At 34.4% G+C, this 20,416-nt stretch overlaps 1 protein-coding gene across 1 annotated transcript in view; it reads right to left on the reverse strand.

Annotated features, from left to right (window-relative positions):
• The window catches only part of IRSp53 (Insulin receptor substrate 53 kDa), a 312,712-nt gene that overhangs the window by 256,498 nt on the left and 35,798 nt on the right, over positions 1-20,416 (reverse strand). Inside the window, exon 2 of the mRNA XM_077434203.1 lies at positions 18,177-18,220. The gene's annotated coding sequence lies outside the window, so the exon portion shown is untranslated. The remainder of the gene's footprint in view (positions 1-18,176; positions 18,221-20,416) is intronic.

The raw sequence follows: 20,416 nt of genomic DNA on the forward strand, positions 1-20,416 counted from the left end.
TACCACATTTTTTCCTCCCTTCGTTTCAAAATAGCAAATTAATTGCCTTTATTGCGAGCCATTGATTGTGTGATTCTAACGTGTTGCTCCACTTCAAAAGGAAATCGAGGTGTGTCCGCGAGAGATTTATTAATGGTTTAATTTCATAAATAATCTACCATTGATAATAAAAGTAAAATTATGATTCACTTTATCTGGCGACTAAAATCAAATTGTATGAAATATACGTTATATTTAATTTAAAGTAATACACAAATAAAGCAACTAGAAAAGTATATCCAATTAGTCTGCTTTTTGTTCATTTTTACAAATTAATACAAAATTTTCAAAATTTATTTCCATTATCTTAAACCAGAATATTTATTTTTTGCAGTTAAAAAAATCTTGACCATATTTGGACAAAAGAAATGCTCGAATGGTACTTGAGGTAGTGTGTGTATAAGTTCATTATAAGATTACTATCGTGTATTTTGTTAACAAAAATAAACGAGCTCTTCGATGGCTTAACATCACATTCTTCATTGTATTATGGAATATTAACCTCATAAAAATGGCAAGATTCAATCAAAATCTCAATAACTTTTAAACTTAAAACCCACTTTTGAAATATTAATAGTTAATTAATAGAAAAAATTTGATATAATAGAAACAGTAAAGAGACGGAAGGGATAATGGACGGGTCACGTAGCTAGGAAGAACGGACAATAGGTGGATGAAAGATATTACCCGAGAGAATTTAAAAGGGGACAAGGAAGGCCACACGAGAGATGGCATGAATGAAATCAGAGAAATGTGTGGGATGAGATAGGTGAGATGAGAGTTGCTCAGAACAGAGACATTTGGAAGTTTGTTGGAGAAACCTTCATCCAGCAGTGGGTGGGAAATGATGAACATAATAAATTAATCCATATATTACATTTGTAAAATAAACATTTTAAATACTTCTTTATTTCATTTTAAAATCCAATTCACAAAAAAATAATTCAAAACCGTTAATTTAAATGCGCATAAAATAAGAGACTGATATCATTATCTAAACTCGTTAATCCACTTTGGTAAAAATAAGTATTCTTATAATAAGTACTATATGAATAAAACTATTAAGATCAAAGTATACAAATATGATAAAAAATTGCGAAAAAAGTGATACTACATACATAATAGGTATATAAAAGGTAGAAGATAATACAGTTTTCATTCTTTGTATTCCTTTAAAACAAGAATAAACGATAGTAAAAAAAGTAGTTGAATCACTATTTAAATGAGTTGCAAAGGGGTGTTAGAAAGGCTAGTATTGGAATTTTGTTAGTATTAGTTATAATATAAAAATGAGAATGAAAAAAATAACTGTTATATGTAACTGTTTAGCCTATGAGTTGTGAATGGGTAGTAGAAGGATGTTTTTGGATAGCTTCGATCTTACATAAGATTCCTGTGTAAATTTCAATGACTTCGTTAATGATTAAACTCCTCGATAGCTTCTTGTCGGGGACATAAGCTTACTTCAATATTAGCTAACCCCGTATGTCGGTAAGATATCGAAGTAACCTGAAAACTGGATGTGGTTCAAAATCAGATCACATTTTTTGACGCGCATTAATATATATATGATCAGAGTAAATCTAATAAAAATTGTAAAAATGTAAAAATTGTATGTATAAGATATAGTGTAAAAACGATAAAGTTATAGGCGTTTAAACAATTAAAATCTGACAAGACGAGTGGTTGGCGAAAAGTCAAACATACATATAAGGTTTCTACCTATTAAACGTCAAAAATAACGAAAATTTATATGTTTATTACGATTATTTTCAACATCGAACTATTAGAATCGATTTAAATATCCATCGTTGATCAAACCGCGCAAAATGACAAAGTTTCAAAATGATCGGAAAACTGTAGGAAATATATACTAAATCGTTTGCGAAGTGAACCTTGGAATAGGTAAAAATAGTAACACTTTTGTTGTCATATTAAAGTAACATTCCTTAAACCCAAATGAAACAAAGTTATCACTAGTGAGTTTTTGAAATTGTTTCCCAAATCAATTCCACGATGATAAAATTTATCAAAATAACCCGCATAAAACGTGGGCCCAGTCGACAAACCCGATTTATACAACGCATTTAGAGGCCTTTATATAAAATTTGATAGCGTTGAATGAATTTTCATTGCCAATTTTTCTCTGCTGGGCCCGCGGTAAAATTACGACACACCTGACACTTACCCAGCGTGCAAATAGCCATCGCAAAATAGTCATTCTGCGATTTACGGTCAGGTGTATCGACGCCGAAGGGTCGTGTGAATAGCGGGGGACAATAACGACATGGGAAATAATAAATTCGCATCTGAAGCCCGGTAAGAAGCCCTGCAAACAGGAAGAGCTCACTTCGTTACCGTCACACATACGAAACGGAAAGCCGTACGTTCAAATATTTTTCAATTTCAACGACACTTTCGCACATAAAAATAAATACGCTACCCACGTGACACACCTATGTACATACATTCAAACGTAAAAATATATACGTATATGTACATATATATATACATATATATAAAAGAAATATTTTCCACACGAGCCGGACGGAAATTTATACAGCAGATACGATTTGATTTCACGACTCATTCGTCTCATAAAAGAAATTAAATTACGCATTCACGCGTTTAATTAAGAATTTTATTCAAAACGAAATACTTTGACGTGTCGTAAATATTCTATTATATTATCATATTTTCCTTATGAATATTCAATTTATTTTCATTTAAACGCAAACGTTGAACTCGAACATGTAAATATTGTGTAACAAAATTAAATAAATACCATATTAAATTCACAAAAGAACACACCCTCATTTATTTATTTTTATTTTCTTGCAAATTCATTAAAGCCCGCTCTGTAAATGTTCCTTTCCAATTTTGCATCGCTTCTCGCTAATCAAATCCCGACGCGAGCTTTAAGCTATTTCCGTCGACTTTGAGCAGTTAATTAGCATCTTTGCGACACGTAATTCAAACGACAGGTAACATTAAACGCCACGTGACGCAATTGAAATAAATAAAAACGTAAACGTAACCCGTTATACCTACAACACCAATTAAGTGCAAAATTGAAGCGTCGCACGAACGAGGTCTGGTCAATTGAGATTGTATGTATGTATGTTGTTTCAAAGCGTCGGTCAAAGATGATGATACATAATAATAATACTTAATTGGAACGTGCCGGCGCCATTATCCACTCAGCGAAAGCTCTTGTTCCAGCCAACGTCTCTGTAAACCGCGAGATATCGCAGCTTTCGAAAGCTCGCGAGAGCTTTGCGTCGAGAACGCCGGTGTTTCATACCGATATCCTACCCTTGATAACGGATACCCCTGAATGGATTACGCTCATTAACGCCAAGTTTAATAGACGCCCGAGAGACGAAAAAAAATACGACTCTTATCCATTACGTCGTTATCGATGGCGAATCTAAACGCCTTACGATACGTATAATTATTTTTACTTCATATACACACACACACACACACACACAATTAACCATCAACATCTCCAATCACTGGTTAGCGTGCAATTCTTTCAACTGAAGTTGTGAGAATAGACCTGGATATATATATATATATATATATATATATATATATATATATATATATTATATGTAACTCCAGGTTGGTCGTCTCCTGTAAGAGTTTGCCAATTTATCTGATTTAATTTAAACGGTTCCACCGAATCGGCAAACCTTTCTTGTCTCTTGCAAATTCGAGTCCATATTATAAATATGCTACCCATTTTGTAAAATGTGTGTACTTCACAAAATATTAGGACTATCGAATTTTTCCATAAATGTCTCTGTGATACTATATAAACATAATTTTAATTGACCAAGAAAGCTAATTGGGCCTTTCTGGCATGTATAAAATAAATAAAGTATCGAAAAATCAAGTATTGTATTCATGAAAATTTTAAACTTCAACACTTTTAATTCTACCACTCTGAATCGAATGTATTATGTATGTAAATGACCTTTTTTAATGCATACTCGATTCCGAGCACAGCGGACTTTGCCATATCAAAAATAATTACCATAGATATAAAAAAGTTGTCTTCAGTAGTTTCCCGTTTGACTTCTGAAGTGAAAATTGTGGAAATAGAGAACAGTTTATAATTTTTATGTGTGTTTGAGTTGAATTTTTGTTATGAAACTGCCAAACCCTAATAGTAGTAGCCGATTGTGATTTTATAATCATACATTCCACATCATCATTACATTATCAAATTATTGTTGTTATAAATTAGCTATTGAGCTACTTCGTAAAATACATAAATATCATATAGAAGCGGTATACAAAATCATAGTCATCCATCAAATCGATGACTATAATCAATACATCAATTTTGGCCGGAATTTATTTTATTTATTTATTTATTTTATTTTATTTCATACCAGGAAGGCATTACAGGTAAACCCCAATGCGCCTTCCTGGCCAAATTACAAACAATACAGCATTTTTTATTATATAAGTCGCTAAATTACGAGACACCGACTTAAACTCGACAATGAACGAGACATCTATGAATTGTACATACATTTTTATTGTAATATTTACATTAATCATACTCAAATAGTGGTGACATAGTGGGTAGGAAGGATTTTTAGCCAATTTTTAATCGGGAATCGTTTCAACAATGAAATCAGAGAAAATTGGCAAACTCTGATAGGAAACGATCAACCAGGAGTCACAAATCCTGGTCTGACCAGCAGCATTACAGATATACTCAGAAAAATTCTTTTCAATCGAGGTCAGCTCAAGGGATCGAACTCGGCGCCTCTCAGTGTTAAGCAGAAGCTTAACGACCGAGCCACGATCCCACGACCCGCGAACTGACAAGCATTTGCCCAACCAACGAGATATACATACTTTGACTTAATTACATACATGTCAATGTACATATACAATTATTATAAAAGTATAAAAGGGAATATTTCACGCCAAGGACGAAAACCCAGTTCGATAACTGATTTAACGAACTATCTGTTGCGCGGCCAATTAGGACGACGAAAGAAAATCTCCATTAATCCAATTATCCGAACGAGAAAAACGTCTGCTACGTCGAGGTGACACGTTTACGTATTCCCCTCTAATAAATTTCGTCGTAAGCTCCGTTTGAATAACGGTGCGAACGCAGCTTTCAGTCCAATTTAAAACGAACAACCCCGTCGGCGAAACGGCCTTAAATTCGCACGCGAAAAACGCTAAACGAAAATTCGGTCTTCGGCGCGTCAAAACGGAAGCGTATAAAAGCGCCACTTCGGACTGTCGGAAATACCTCAAAAGCTCGTAAATCTTGAAGAAACTTTCGATAAATAAAAATTGCGAATTTGCAGCGGTGTGAGATTGATTGTCTCGCGACAAAATCTCGTACAAGAGAGACAAACGCTGTACCTATGTATGTACGTGCATACATACATACATACGTACGTATGTATGTACAACGGTAAACTGCGACTTCACGTTAGAAGAAACTTATCAAAACTTTATCAATCCCAAAGACTTTTCGTTGGGTCTGTACTGATACCTCAATAGTGGGGTGCTTTATACTACATATATAACGTACAACTAGCGGATACACCCAGTGTCATCTGAGTACGTCTATAATAATGTGTTGCTAACTAAGTTTGAGTTAAGAAATTCCGAATCTATGCAGGTATTCGCTTAGTAAAATTAATTAAATATATACTATTTTACTGAACAATACCATTATCATTATAGTTTTTGATAAATTGGCTAAAATTTGCACCTGAATTTAGGTCTGAAATAACTTTTCAAAATCTTGACGAATACACAACAATAGTATGATTTTAAAGTACATAGATATAGCCCCAGACAAGCACACATTCAAATTAATTAAATCGAAATTTATATACATATTGTAGGTTTATATAGAAATTTTACGAAAAAATTAAATATATCGCTTTATTACATAGTGAAGTTTGGTATTGGTTGATATTACATATAAATTTAGTACTTCATTTTACTGCATTACTTTTTATACCAAAAAATTAAATTATTACTAAAAATTTCTTTAAAAGTGCACAAATATTTATAGAAATATAAGTATGAAGTGAGAATTCATACTAGTAAGAATTCATACTAGATTCCATTTTGTCATCTCTAGTCATAATGAATTTTAAAAGATGGTCTCTTGGATATCAAACAACGATATCTTCAGCATTTCATAAGTAAAGTAAAGATAAGTTTCATCAATTCTCAAAACTGTTAAATTTCTACCAAAATTTATTTTTCGTAGATATTATATCCAGCTTAATTCAAACCTTCCAATAAAGAATTAAAACATACCAAAACCAATATCAATGATTTACATAAAAGTCAAGAAAATTACATACAATAATCAATACGTCCTTTGTATCGCTTAAATCGGCAGCTATTCTTTTGATTTATTTTCTTCCACGTCAACTTTCTAGTGTACTTTTCTTTAGAAATTTTATAATACTAAGTTTTATTTTACATTATACAAATATATAATATTTAGTAGCAATCCTACGTTTTGTATATATGTATGTACATAAAGATGTGTCCAGTTCCGCGTTCAACTCGTGCAAACGGCCACACACACAGAATACGTCAACATTTTGATGAATGAATTCGACTTTTAATTAAAACTAGTGCAGCTCGTGTTTCACTCGCTCTAATCGAATTTTAATACTCGGCCAATGTACGAGACCTTGAAACGATGAGCTTTTTTTGCGCAAGTGAGCTTTTTGTTCTATTTATCGCTTTCGTACGTCTCGTTGCGCGTTAAAATCGCCAATCGTGACTCGATTAATATTTGAAGCGATCAGTCGATCTTCTTTCGCCGACCGAAATTCAATAACAAAAACAAAACAAAGAATAGGCAGGCAATATACACAGGCGTCCATTAATTTCACGAACGAAACAAACACGGGAAGAATAAATATTGAAATTGGACGCGACTGCCAAAAGAGACAACCAAATTCAATATCGTATTCGTCGCAGTACAGATAGTTAGTGGTTCAAAACCAATATCATTGATTTACATAAAAGTCAAGAAAATTACAGTTTACAGATAGTTAGTTCACTATTTCTATGATTTTATTTCTACGTATATTACAGAATCCAAATTATCAAGCTCCGCCGAATAAAATGAACCGACTGGTAGATAGACTTTGAGATTAACCTACATCGATAAATCAGCAACAGTTGATCGATTTAGCTTCTGAAAGTCTCAAAAGTGAACCAAATATAGTCGAAGATCCGTATACATATATTTTTTTTATAAACTCACTACCGAAAGAAAGTTTCCAATCAAACCAAATTATGATACTTTTTTTGCACATCTATTTATTATGATAAGCAGGTACTACATATTTGCGAATCAGTCACGTTTTGCCCCAATTGAGTTTGATTAACAGGCTAAGTGGCAGCTCAAATATTATGTCGAGATATCGTGCACTTTCCATCATCACGCTCACCTCAAATATACCATAATATATGTACATACATACATACACACATTGTATATCGTTAAAATAACACACAATATTAACATGCATATCACAGAAGAGACTATTCTCACAGATACGGCTAACTGTCTTGGAAGACAACTGTATGTACTAATTCTGAGCTAATACTATACTAGGTACATATATTATGTGGCTCGGTCTGAGAGTTAGAGATAAGCAAATTCAAATACGGACACTGTAATACTCATAGCAATGTAACGCATAGTATGCACATACTACATACATACATATATTAATATTTGACATTTAGAAAGAAAATTAAAAACTTTTTCGTATAAAAGCTCTCTTACAATTTATGTACTGTTTGCCCGGCTGAGATAACAAAAAGCACACAATGTTTTTAAATTGGAAAAATTGAAACGAATCAAATCCGGTCTTATACATACATATGTATGTGTGCACATACATAGGTACACGCTAAACCAAACAAGATTTCGAGTAGTTAATTTTGATCTCATAATGTTGTGATTACATTTTGCCTAATCAAATCATTCCAACAATGAAACGATATGATTCAAAGTGATGAATTGTAATCAGTCGGGGGCATTATCATTAGTATGTTTTCGTATATCTACTTGTTTTCCTGTAATTATGTTATAATTTTTACCGTCGGCATTACGCTCTTAATGTTAGAAAACATCTTGAAGACTAAATACCATGTAAAAATTCGATTTCAGAAAATTAAAAATAAACAATTTTTCAATTAAAAAAACAACTTTAAAAAAATTTTTGAAAGATCGATTCTTATGCATTTACATATTTAGAGACATGGAAAGAATCTTTAAACATTGTACTACAAACTATTAAAAATGAGTCTAGAAAAGCGTTTCACCGTATGCGTATGAAACGTGTATGAAAAGCGTATGTAATAAAAAATGCCAAATTTATAATCTACTAAATCTTAATCTTATATATTTATTTATTTCTATATATATATATATATATATATATATATATATATATATATATATATATATATATATATATATATATATATATATATATATATATATAAGTTTCGATTTGTTTAACGTTAGTAGATGTAACTTAAAAACGGATTTATTTTAGTATTTTTATATATATATATATATATATATATATATATATATATATATATATATATATAAAAATACTAAAATAAATCCGTTTTTAAGTTACATCTACTAACGTTAAACAAATCGAACATATTCAGCTCATTACACAGTCTGTGCAATCTTGTCAAGGCCAAGTTCGATGAATATACATACATAGGTGGTAAATTTAGGCACATCAAGAAGATGGTTACATCTAATTGATCTGCCCGGCACATGGAACCTGATTAAACTCACCAATTCAGAGCAGTCGATGAAAGTCATTAAGAACACCAAATAAATAGTTACACCTCCAGCACAAGTTCAAATGGACCACGACTGAAAGTTTCAGAGAAAAACCACTCAAAGACTTCGCTAGATAGATATGTACAATCGAACAGAAATACACCACGACAATAACCAAAAAAAAAGTCATTAAAATGGACTGCGAAAAAATTTCGAGAACGACTAGACACAGTAAAAATGACTAGCCGGGACTAATTGTATCGCGGATCAAGTTTTCTCCGGCCCGACTAGGGATAATTCGAAGATCATAAGACAGTCAGAAGTAATTGTTTTCGCAGACGAATTGAACCAAACACGCGGAAGCAATAAGGAAACCGATACGCTACCGTTGAAATAATTGGATCTCGAAGTGGATGTCGAACATTTTCCAATGCAGAGCAACATTTAAAACGCTTCATACCTAGTAGATACCGATACAATTATCCGAACACACTCACACACGCGGCTAGACATTAACTCGAGCGTGTACAATGTACAATGTGTGTGGGTACATATGTATAATGTGTATGTACGTACCGGGAGACAATACTCAAAATGGATACAAACATATATAGCAGAAGAAAGTGGGTATAACAGATGCAATACATGCACACGTTCGAGTGCAGGACATTAAACTGAAGCGCAGTCCGTTGTGTAACTAATCCAATTTAAGTTGGCTGTTGCACCCGCGAACAGAACCGGGCAAAGCTAGAAACCTGGTAATGCCATTATCAGTCACTGTCTATCTGGGGGCCGCATTCGTATTAACTCGATTATACACTCGGTGTGTCTGTTTGTGTGTATGGACACAACGTCTTATTAGAGACCGCATTCCACGCAATCAAGCGCAGTTTCAAAATTCCTCTCCGATAAACATAAAGAAGCCGGGAGGAGGGACGAAAAAAAATTCGTTGAATCGGTAGTTAGTAGTGTTGCACAACCTCCGGAATAGCGGAAAGTTTGGTATAAGCTTTACGAATCGTCTGACTGATCTCATATGTACTTCTATGTACATATGTACATATGTACATGCGACTTCCTAGTAGTCCAAGTTTGATGAAATTAGCTTGGGAATTGTATGTATGTATGTAGAGGCCGAAACTTTAAATTATTAGTAAGTAATCCTGTCATCAAAGAGTCAAAAAGTTAACTGAAGTTGTTGTTATGTTCATTTGCTAAATTTTAAAAATTATTCTTCAAGTTCAAAAACAGAAGGATGACTCAACGCAAACAATTGAGTTGTCATATTTGAAAGTTTTTCAGTTCCAAATTTCAATTCCAATTTTCAGTTCCAAAAATATTATTTCTGTTTGGTCTATTTGAAAATGGTCTTAAAACACTATTTCTGTGTGACTTAATTCACTAATTGATTTTTATATATTGCTAAACGCAAATCTTTCTATTTCATGTTTTGTGAGATATTTCTCGAAATGAAGAAAAGTGAACTTATGCCACTTTCAAATATAACGGCTCAATTCGTGAAATAATTAGATGTTCATATGTACGTAAAAATACTTGAAGACAAAGATCTTCGATTAATGTGATTTCCCAGTGATGACGTATGATTTTGAAACTTGGACATTGAACGCCAAAATTCACTCAAAGAAGTATGAAACGCTGTATGCTCGGCATAGCAATGAGTTATATAAAACTAAATACGAGAATGAGAAGTATTATATGGTTAGTTGATATCATGGAGAGAGTGAATATATTGAAACGGTAAATGGTGGGTGACCCAGGTAAAAGAATAGACGAAAGGTGTATAAAAAAGTGCTAGAATGGTACCCGAGAGAATGTAAAAGGGTGAAAGGAAGAGCGCAAGAAAGATGGGTTGACGAAATTGGAAAAACGTATGGGGTGAGATGGATGAGAGTTGCACAAAACAGAGACGAATGGAAGCGTGTTGGAGAGGAATTCATCCAGCAATGAAGGGTCAGTGGCCGTATATGAAAATGATGATGATGATGATTAAATCCAATAATACGAAATATAATTTATTTATTCTTATTCTTCATATTCTCTATCCATAATCGGATCAAAGTCTTTTTCTGTAGTCAAAGCCTTTCACATCTACAAAACTCATCTGATTGAGATTATTTTGTTGAAAATTTTCATATATTCTAAAAATTAAAGATTAAACAAATCCTTCAAAAAAGGCCTTCGTCCAGCAGTAGATGGTAAATGGCTGTATACGATGACGTTAATAATGACATATGTACACATGAATAATGATTATGACTGATCGAATCAACCATATGAAGATTTTATTTTTAAACAGCATTTAAATAAAAAATAACACGATACGTGAAGATTAAAGTTCATTTTGTTTGAGCTGTTGAGCACTACATATACAATATGTATGAGCATACATTTCAGAAGATAGTAGAAACAAATAAAAAATGTAGCTTTTAGACGGTATAGTAAGATTGCGATTATTCATTGGAGTCAGAAATCCAAAAAGAAACAACCTGCGAGCAGTCACGTGTAAAACTTTTTTAGATTACGAAACAACCGCGCTGTCGAATTTCAAAAGGTTAAAAAATAATATAATAAAGAATATCTTCACGTACACAGTTGCCGATTCAATGACGCAAAAAATAAATGTAGCATAATTCAACGTCATTGATGAATGGATCGCTTCAAGGTAACATAATGACGGACGAACGGTTCCCCCAAAATATCAAGTTCAAATTAAGCACCGACCTACGTTTTTTTTTTCCTACTTTTTGTCGTTAAACAGATATAAAAAACAATGAATAAAAGTTAAACGATCTAAAATTGTTCTAGGAACGTGGGAAAGTGCATCTATTTAGTAGCACGATAATTTTGTTTCCAAAGAATGGAGGCAATCAAGTCGTTAAAGCGATCATACCGTGTAGGTACGGTAGCTTTGCGAATAAATTATTCGAAAATTTCCCGTTTATTCAAAGAAACGGCTTTAAAACTCCAATTATACTAGAAGTAGACAGTGAATGAAATCCTCGAGGGTGAATTTTTCCGAGCGTTCATATCATATATGTATGTATGTACGTATAATATTATTAACTTTGAATCTTATGCATGCTAGTTAGCATCTCGGTAGTTACGGTGAAAGTTTCTCAGATTGTACTTTTTGATAAGCGAGTAAAATATTTTTATACGCTGCAATTTGGGTTCGGTAAGTTACAAGTTCTAGGAAAAGCGTTTGTGACCCTCGACGACCCCGAAACTTTCCAAAACAACTATGTAGTTTGAATGGAATACTCGTTTGAATATGTAAGTTTGTGTATGTTGTTCGAGATTAGTCTCATTACTCACGAATGTATACACACATAAACTGTGGGCGCTCACAATTTACTTCAAGTTAAACTAACTTGTTAAGATTTTATTGCTTTTTCAAACACATAATACAACGTGATCAAAAAAAACCACAGCATTTAATTCAATAACTGTAAATAGATTAATCATTCAATGTTTAAAAGATAAAAGAAATATTGTACATACATACGTATGTGTAAATTTACCACTAATAGTTTTGTCTAGTATACCTGTGCATTACATGCAAGTACCTTTTATACAACGAATGTTTTCCTTTAGTATATACAACAACTAAAATATCCATTAGCTAACTAAAACTGTCGGATCAAATTTTCCATTGTATTCTTAACTATGAAATATTAAATTATACAAAGTGCGTGCTGCACTTTGCTTATTTTATAAAAAGTGTCGTTTTTTAGTAAAATATTTTATTTGTTTGTAAATCAATGCGGTTATTACTACTTTATAAAAATATAATTAATATAAATATAATTCGCACATAAAATTAAATGAAAATCTTCTTCCAAATGAGCAATCACTTATTATATACATAATTAGATGGTCCATATATATTTAAAACATAAAAGTAATAATAAAAGTAAAAGCGTATATTTATATACATATATAATACATCGGTCTCCGTGACGAGACAGAATGTTAAATTACAGAAAACGCAAATATCGGAAGGCAAAGATCGAAAATCGAAAGATCAAAAAAAAATGGTGCATGGTAAACGGTACATACTTACTTTATTTGCGCGAGCAGGATACAACATGAACAAGAGGAACAGGCTTTTCCTCCCGTATTAATGTGCGCGCGCAGAATACGGGAGGAAAAGCATCTTCCTCTTGTTCCTGTTGTATCCTGCTCGCGCAAATTAAGTGAGTATGTACGTGAGTATGTACCGTTTACCATGCACCATTTTTTTTTTTTTGATCTTTCGACTTAAGATCTTTCGATTTTCGATCTTTGCCTTCCGATATTTGTGTTTTCTGTAATTTAACATTCTGTCTCGTCACGTAGACCCATAATACATACATATGTTATATGTGCCCATGATTGTGAGTGGTCTCACAATCATGTCAGGAAAAAAAAAATTTTAAATCGATTTTATTGTTTAATATAGGTTATATTGTAATATGTAATTGATTAAAAATATTATTTTTTCTTGACTCAGACCACTTTCGTAATTATGAGCACAAATAATATTATATTATACAATATATTGAGAAAAAAAATTGTATGTCCAAAAATATCCTCTACAACTTCATACGTGTGTAGTTTAGCCCTAGATATGCCATTTTTTCTCAAAAGTTTAAAAAACACGAAATATACACGTAATAGTTTACTTGAAATATGTACATATGTATAGGTATAATATGCACAAAATGAAGATTTTTATATAAAGAAACCATTTTTATTTGCAGTTCAATTTAAAAACGCCGTAAATAAATATGCCAAAACTTACAAGCTTATCACCATATATGTATGTATGTACATATACATATCACATACAAAATCTCACCAAGACGACAAGACACAACGCCAAAACTTCACCTATAAAAACCAAGAGCGAGCAGGGTTGTAAAAATTAAAACAATCGAATTGTTTTTGTTTTTTTTTTCACCACAAACTTTACAGATTCCAACGGGGAACGCTCACCGTCACTGATTTAAAGTTTTAAGTGTAAAAACCATAAATCGGCCATAATGTGCAGCGGTGTAACAGCGGGTCGCATAAGCTGCGGTCGGAACGCTAGGGGTGGATGCGAACGAGAACGGCACCCCCAGACCGCGTCTGGGCCGCGGTACCGCGACAAGTGGTCCGGATCTCGGCTTTAAGGAGTTAAAACGGCCACACCCTGCACAAACCGGGACTGAATAAGGGATGAACTCCCCGCCGCAGGTGGTTACGGCCGCACCGCATCCGACCAACTTCAACTTAGCTCCTTCGAATCCGGAAAAGTTACATACATTGAGATGCACAAGTTTTCAATTCGATCCGAGAATTTTTAAAATACTTGTGTACTACTATGCTCGCTTCATGCACGCAAACGTGTAACCCGAATTGCAGTAGTACAAAGCTCAGTAAACTTCCAGTCAAAAGAAATCATTTAAGTTTTCCGACATTTTATGTACATATGTAAGTTTGTTGAGTAAAAGCGTGTATTTTTTTTAAAGATACATGGTTTAAATATGAAACTGTCCTAACAGTGAAGCCAAGAAAAATTACACAAGTTACCACAATACTACTGTAATGTAATCTGAGAAGATTCTATTTAATTTCTTTGAAGTCCATATTTAAACCCTAGAAGTATTTAAGGTCTATAAACACTATAAATCACATATTTTACTATATCTTGAATTTTTCGAAGATTAATTATAATATACTAGTTGTTTTATCCGGCTTCGCTCAGTATTTGTAATATAAACAGCGTAAACATGGCGAATCTAATAGTAAATATTAATTTGTTTTCTTATGAAATTTATTTGAATCGAAAAAAATAATATTCAACCAATTGAATCGTCGTCATAGAAACTTTGACTTTTTTTTTGATGTTCCCAACCAAAAATACTTACATACAAACTTACAGTCGCTTTCGAAATTATATATTAGATGTACATACATAGGTATAACAGACGCGATGTTTGTATATGGATATGTTCGGGACCGTGGGACACAGCCAATCAGATTTGAGTGGTCGAGGAGACTCGGGAGAGCGTGGTAGTAGGGAAGTAGGGGGTGTGTAGCGTCATGTGACGTCAGGCCAAGCGATGACAGGCATGTGCGTACATATAAATTACCATACACAATATCTATATATAACATATAACTTTATTTTAATTCGTGTATCTATTCCTATCCGAAACCACCCGTTGAAATCAACGGGCACAACACTAGTAACTAATAAGAAAATAAAAAAAGCAGATTGATGATAAAAAATGTGAAGTTATGAAAAGGATAAAAACAGATATCGGATTCAATGAAGAAATCGTGGAATGAACCAATCTATGATTACTATTGCTTGTGCTCTCAAAACTTTTGGATAGACGAAAATAATTTACACATCTTTTTGGATATGGAAAGTTGGGATTATTTAAGAAGTGACAAAGTAATTCTTGAAATCATTGATATTTTCACTGCACATTTACGAAACACGAACTACAGAGCTGGACGAAATAACTCGAAAGATTCGAAGTGCTGCAGGATAATGTTGAAAATCCCTTTGACAGCGAAACCAATTGAACACTATCTGCTTTCTTAAGGTTCTTACAGCCAAGAACAGCCAGGAAAAACTCAAAGTGAGCGGAGGAGAAACGGGCAATAGGGAAAGCGTCAACTCAAGCCACAGGATGAATCGCAAAAACATTGAAAGGCAATCATCAATAGCGTCATGTTTCCAATTCGGGGAGATCGCGACCCTCAGTCATCATGAGAAACGATTTAAGAAGACGGAGAAGAATTGTCATGAACCAACTCATTCCAAATGGGGTAATGCGAAAACGCACACACACACACACACGCATTAAATTCCCTTAGTTGTGTGTTGTATGTATAACTGGAGGAAAAGTTTTGCGTAATGGCCGAAAGCTCTGGCCGTGTCCCAAGCTGTGCTTCTACTATTGTACGATACGCGCACATTGGCCATTAATCAAAAGGCTGCCAAGGAATCGACGCGAAATGAAGTGGTTCGTGCTTTGCATCCAAATCGGAATTCAATCAAAACACAACTACCACTTTGGCATCGCGGCAATAAGAAGAAGAAAAAGAAAAAAATATCGTATGCCAACGTTAAAAAACAAAAACTTGCATATAACAAAACGTACATACATATGCACTTTTACCAACCACGAGTGAAAACTTCATTATGAATTACATACAAACTAATAATGAAGAAGTTCCAAGATCTTATAATGAAATCGACACAATCAACGCCTTGCAGTATGTACATACATACATGCATACATACATACATGCATATGTACATATGTAAGTCTCAACTTAACAACTTCGTGCGGAAAGTTTTACAACTGCATCCAGAAAACGCACACCCAGCCAAACCGCATTGCAAATTTCGCTCAAAATGAACCCACTCCGTAATGAAAACGTTTTCCTGCGAAAGCACGATGATTGTATTTTATCCGAATAAGGTGATGCACGTTCTGCAACACTCAAACAAACATGTGTACATTAGTTCCGAGTCATTTATTCGTCGCGCGATAACATCTACATTGTGTGTGCCTCAGACTGTCTATGTTCTTGAAATTCAGCCATTTTCGTCGACTTCGTCCTTTGTTAGACGTAATTAGAGCCGATTTTCCCGTAGACTAACCCGTCAAAAGTCAACCGGGAAAAAAAAACACTCACATGATACACATTTACAAATATACATATGAACCGTAGAAAGGTCCATTTATATTATCCAGCACTGCAGAACGTCAACAACTCGGCACAATACTGCACGGAAAAGACTATTGCTATTCATAATTTACAGCACCAGCTGTACTACTTTGACATGTACTGCTGTATAATATAAATAGATCGTGTCGGTTATTGCTTTTAGGGGATGGGTCTGCTCTAGATCACAAGTAATTATGCCCATACATAATTAATTACTTGCTAGCAATCGATGTCATATTTTTAAGCCTGCTAGAAAAATATCGACTATGTATACCGAGTGGACCGATTATGGATACGCCACACATGCATACATTACGGAATTTATGAATTCGTCCATATACATATAATGTATGTTCTAAATAATATTTTTCGTACTGCTATTTACGCAAAGTTTGAACTCTATCGGTATAAACGAACCTTAAAGGTAAGCAGCAAAATACAAAAAGTATTCTTAAACTTAAAGACATTCTATATGGACGCATTCATATTTTTTATTTTATTTATTCAATCAATCATGCACACTCGTATAACAGATTGCTCCGACGCGACGCGAGTGTTTTATACAGATCAAGAATTATTTACCCATTTATTAAACACGACATCTATATTCAAATTACCAACAGCCATAGAGACATCTATGGACAGTTTTTTGTAGCATTTTGCAGTATCAGCGATAGTCGAGATGCTGAAAAACTCCAGTTTCTGCAAAAGGGCTAGGACAGGGTCGCCAATTTGTGGGAACCATTTGAATAAAATCAGATAAATTGGCGAACTGTGATAGGAAACGATCGACCTTGGAGTCACATATCCATGGTTTGGCCATCAGCACACCGAATAGAACCACTCGATTGAAAGCATTCCATGCTAAACATTGATAAACTGCTGGTTATGTGCCGTGATGTGTACATCGCATAAATGTTATAGCATTAGCTGGAAAATTATATTTCTATTGTACAGCAGTACATGTCACCGTAACGAATCAAGCAATACCGTGGAAATATTCACGCACGACGTGACGTCATACTAACGAAACACATGAATATTTTCGGACACGTCATATTGTGACAATATTAGCTCGACGCAAGCAATATTGCGCCCTATCATCACGCTCTGCGAAAACAAGTGCGAGCTTGCTCAAACGTGCGCTGCTGTATAGTATGAATATAAGTAGTCTTTTCCATGCACTGCCGTGCCGTACCGTTGCCTTGCAGTCCCGAATAGTATGAATAAACCTAAATATATAGAAAAATTCGAAGCATTTTTTGTCCATACCCACCACTCTCAAAGTACAAAGTGTAAAATGCTATGCTAAAATTTAAAACAACACACAGCGTTAATGGGCAGCATGACTTTGAAACTTTCGAGACTATAATCATCACTCATTCGTTCACAATAGCCGAATATTGATTAGTGGGTCGAGCGATAAACAGACCGTTAAAAAAAAGCTGTATTATATATTTTAAATGTAACCCATTATTTATTTTCGATTTGTAGATAACTTCTTGCATAATATGTATGTATATAAGTATAATGCAACAATCATATCAATATAATAGCTTACTTGAATAACTAAATGCATACGAATGAGAAGATTCCTTACCGCTTCTGAAAATAATAAAAACAATATTTATTAGTATGCCTTAATATACAAAAAAAAATATTGAATATATTACTTTTTTTTTTTTACAAAGACAACTTGTATTTTTCCTCGATAAACTCTCAAAACGATCGCCGCAAGTATAAGCCTTCATCGAAAAAAGATTATTCTTATCTTTGGCAAGAAATTACATGGAAGCTTTAAAAACAGCCATCAATCATCGACATTGTTTAACCCAGAATCCCGTGATACGCTCTCGCTGCGGATGATTGGAAAGAGAGTTCTCATTCGTCGAACTGTTCCTTTGATAACAACAACGTCTTTGTTTATATTATATATTATATATGTATACGCAATAGCATACATATAGAGCACGTGCTCCAATTGACGACATCTCGGATCGATCAAATCGAAACGACCCAAAACAAAACAAAACAAAACGAGATGAAATAAAAAAAACACGTAAAAAAAAACGAAACTACTTTCCATCGTCAGCATTCTTGGGATGGCCTCAGGTGTTGAGACGATGGACACGTAGGGCCAGAACAGGTCGTTCCGGAAGAAGAAAGAGAAACCGTAAAACCTGTTCCCGAGCGCCATTCTATTCCCGAGCCTCACAACTATTACCTATGAACTCTCGGAATCAGATCGGACTCGTTAAATCTGGACTTTTATACACTCCGATGAAAAGGAAAACATCGGATGCACCCGCGTGTTCACTCTCGCGGAAGCTAATTCCTACAAAATGAAATTGATACGCTCCGTATTTTATGATGATGAAATGACTGTCTCGTCCGGAGTAATTGATCGACCAGAAATCCTGATTGATTCCCCGACGGGACGGGTCGAGTATTTTTCGCACGCGGGGTCCGATCGATTTTATTTTTATCGCAGCAGGTATCTATACAAACTGTTGAACGGTTGCGATTTATACCGAAAATCGGTTAAAATGGCTGCCGACGAGAAATTATACAACCGGTGATTTATCGTGGAAGCGTTCGGGTCGCGTAATTTGTTACGCACTTGACAAAATGAGAGACACCGCAAATTTTATTATAATAAATTAAACGGCGACACGCCGATAACACCGACAAAATATCGTGTTATCGTATATATGTATATATGTATATATATACACATATGCTAAAGAAAAGTTCAAAGATCAATCCAATACATCAAATCTATTCATGTATGTACATATGTAGAATCCAATATGGCGTCTCATTTTTCCAACTTACAAACATAAAATATATACTTGACTTTAGTCGTCAATCGTGTGCTATCGTTGTGTCTGTGCTATCGTTGTGTCTGGACGTGTTAAATCGTTCGCATTCTACCATGGAGGATATTGTTACTATAAGCCAGAGAATACTCGCGGACCTTTCAAAAAAAGGATCTGGTGCCAATGTCCTTACCAAGGACAGGGTGCGATACATCAGCGACGAAATTAAAAATATAGTATCCATCGCACGCGTCGCTTTTAATAACCTGGCCTCGCTAAAAATCGCTGTGGAGTCCCTCCAGACTATCCACTCTGATGTCGGTGAAATAAAGAGGATGATGTGTCGTCCCTTTCCAGCAGCTCTGGCTCCAGCTGTTTTTGTCGAACCTACAACTCTGCAATCGGGCGAGGTAACATTACGAGAACTCTCCACACTGTCAACTGAATGTAACAATACTACAGTACATAAACAAACACCTGTCAGATGCCCGTATGACGTTATAGCGGCATCCTCTACCGTTTCACCTCCGCCTTATTCAGCTTCAACTTCACTCGCGTCTGCTTTAGCTTCAGCATCTACTCCTGGGTGTGCTACTGTTTCTGCTTCTACTGTTTCTGTTTCTGCTTCTCCTATAAAACCTGCGAAATCTTACAGTCAGGTCGCAGCGCTATCTTCTACTGCTTCACCTCTGCCATCTTCATCTTCAGCTACACTTACATCAGCTTCTGCTTCAACATCTGATTATGTTCCTGTCTCTTGTGCTCCTGCTTCTGTTTCTACTGTAGATCCTTCAAATTCGTTCAGTCAGGTCGCTGGGACTTCTTCCGGGAGACTGCCATATACTCGTGGATCTGGAGCACCTGATAAAACTTTACAGGTGGCCACTATTCCGAAATTGAAGAATGTACACGTTTTTAATTTGGCAAATAACTGCACTTGTGATACTGTGAAACAGTTCATATTAAATAAAATTAAAAATAA

Source organism: Arctopsyche grandis, chromosome 7 (assembly GCF_051622035.1).
Source record: "Arctopsyche grandis isolate Sample6627 chromosome 7, ASM5162203v2, whole genome shotgun sequence".
Taxonomy (NCBI): Eukaryota; Metazoa; Arthropoda; class Insecta; order Trichoptera; family Hydropsychidae; genus Arctopsyche; species Arctopsyche grandis.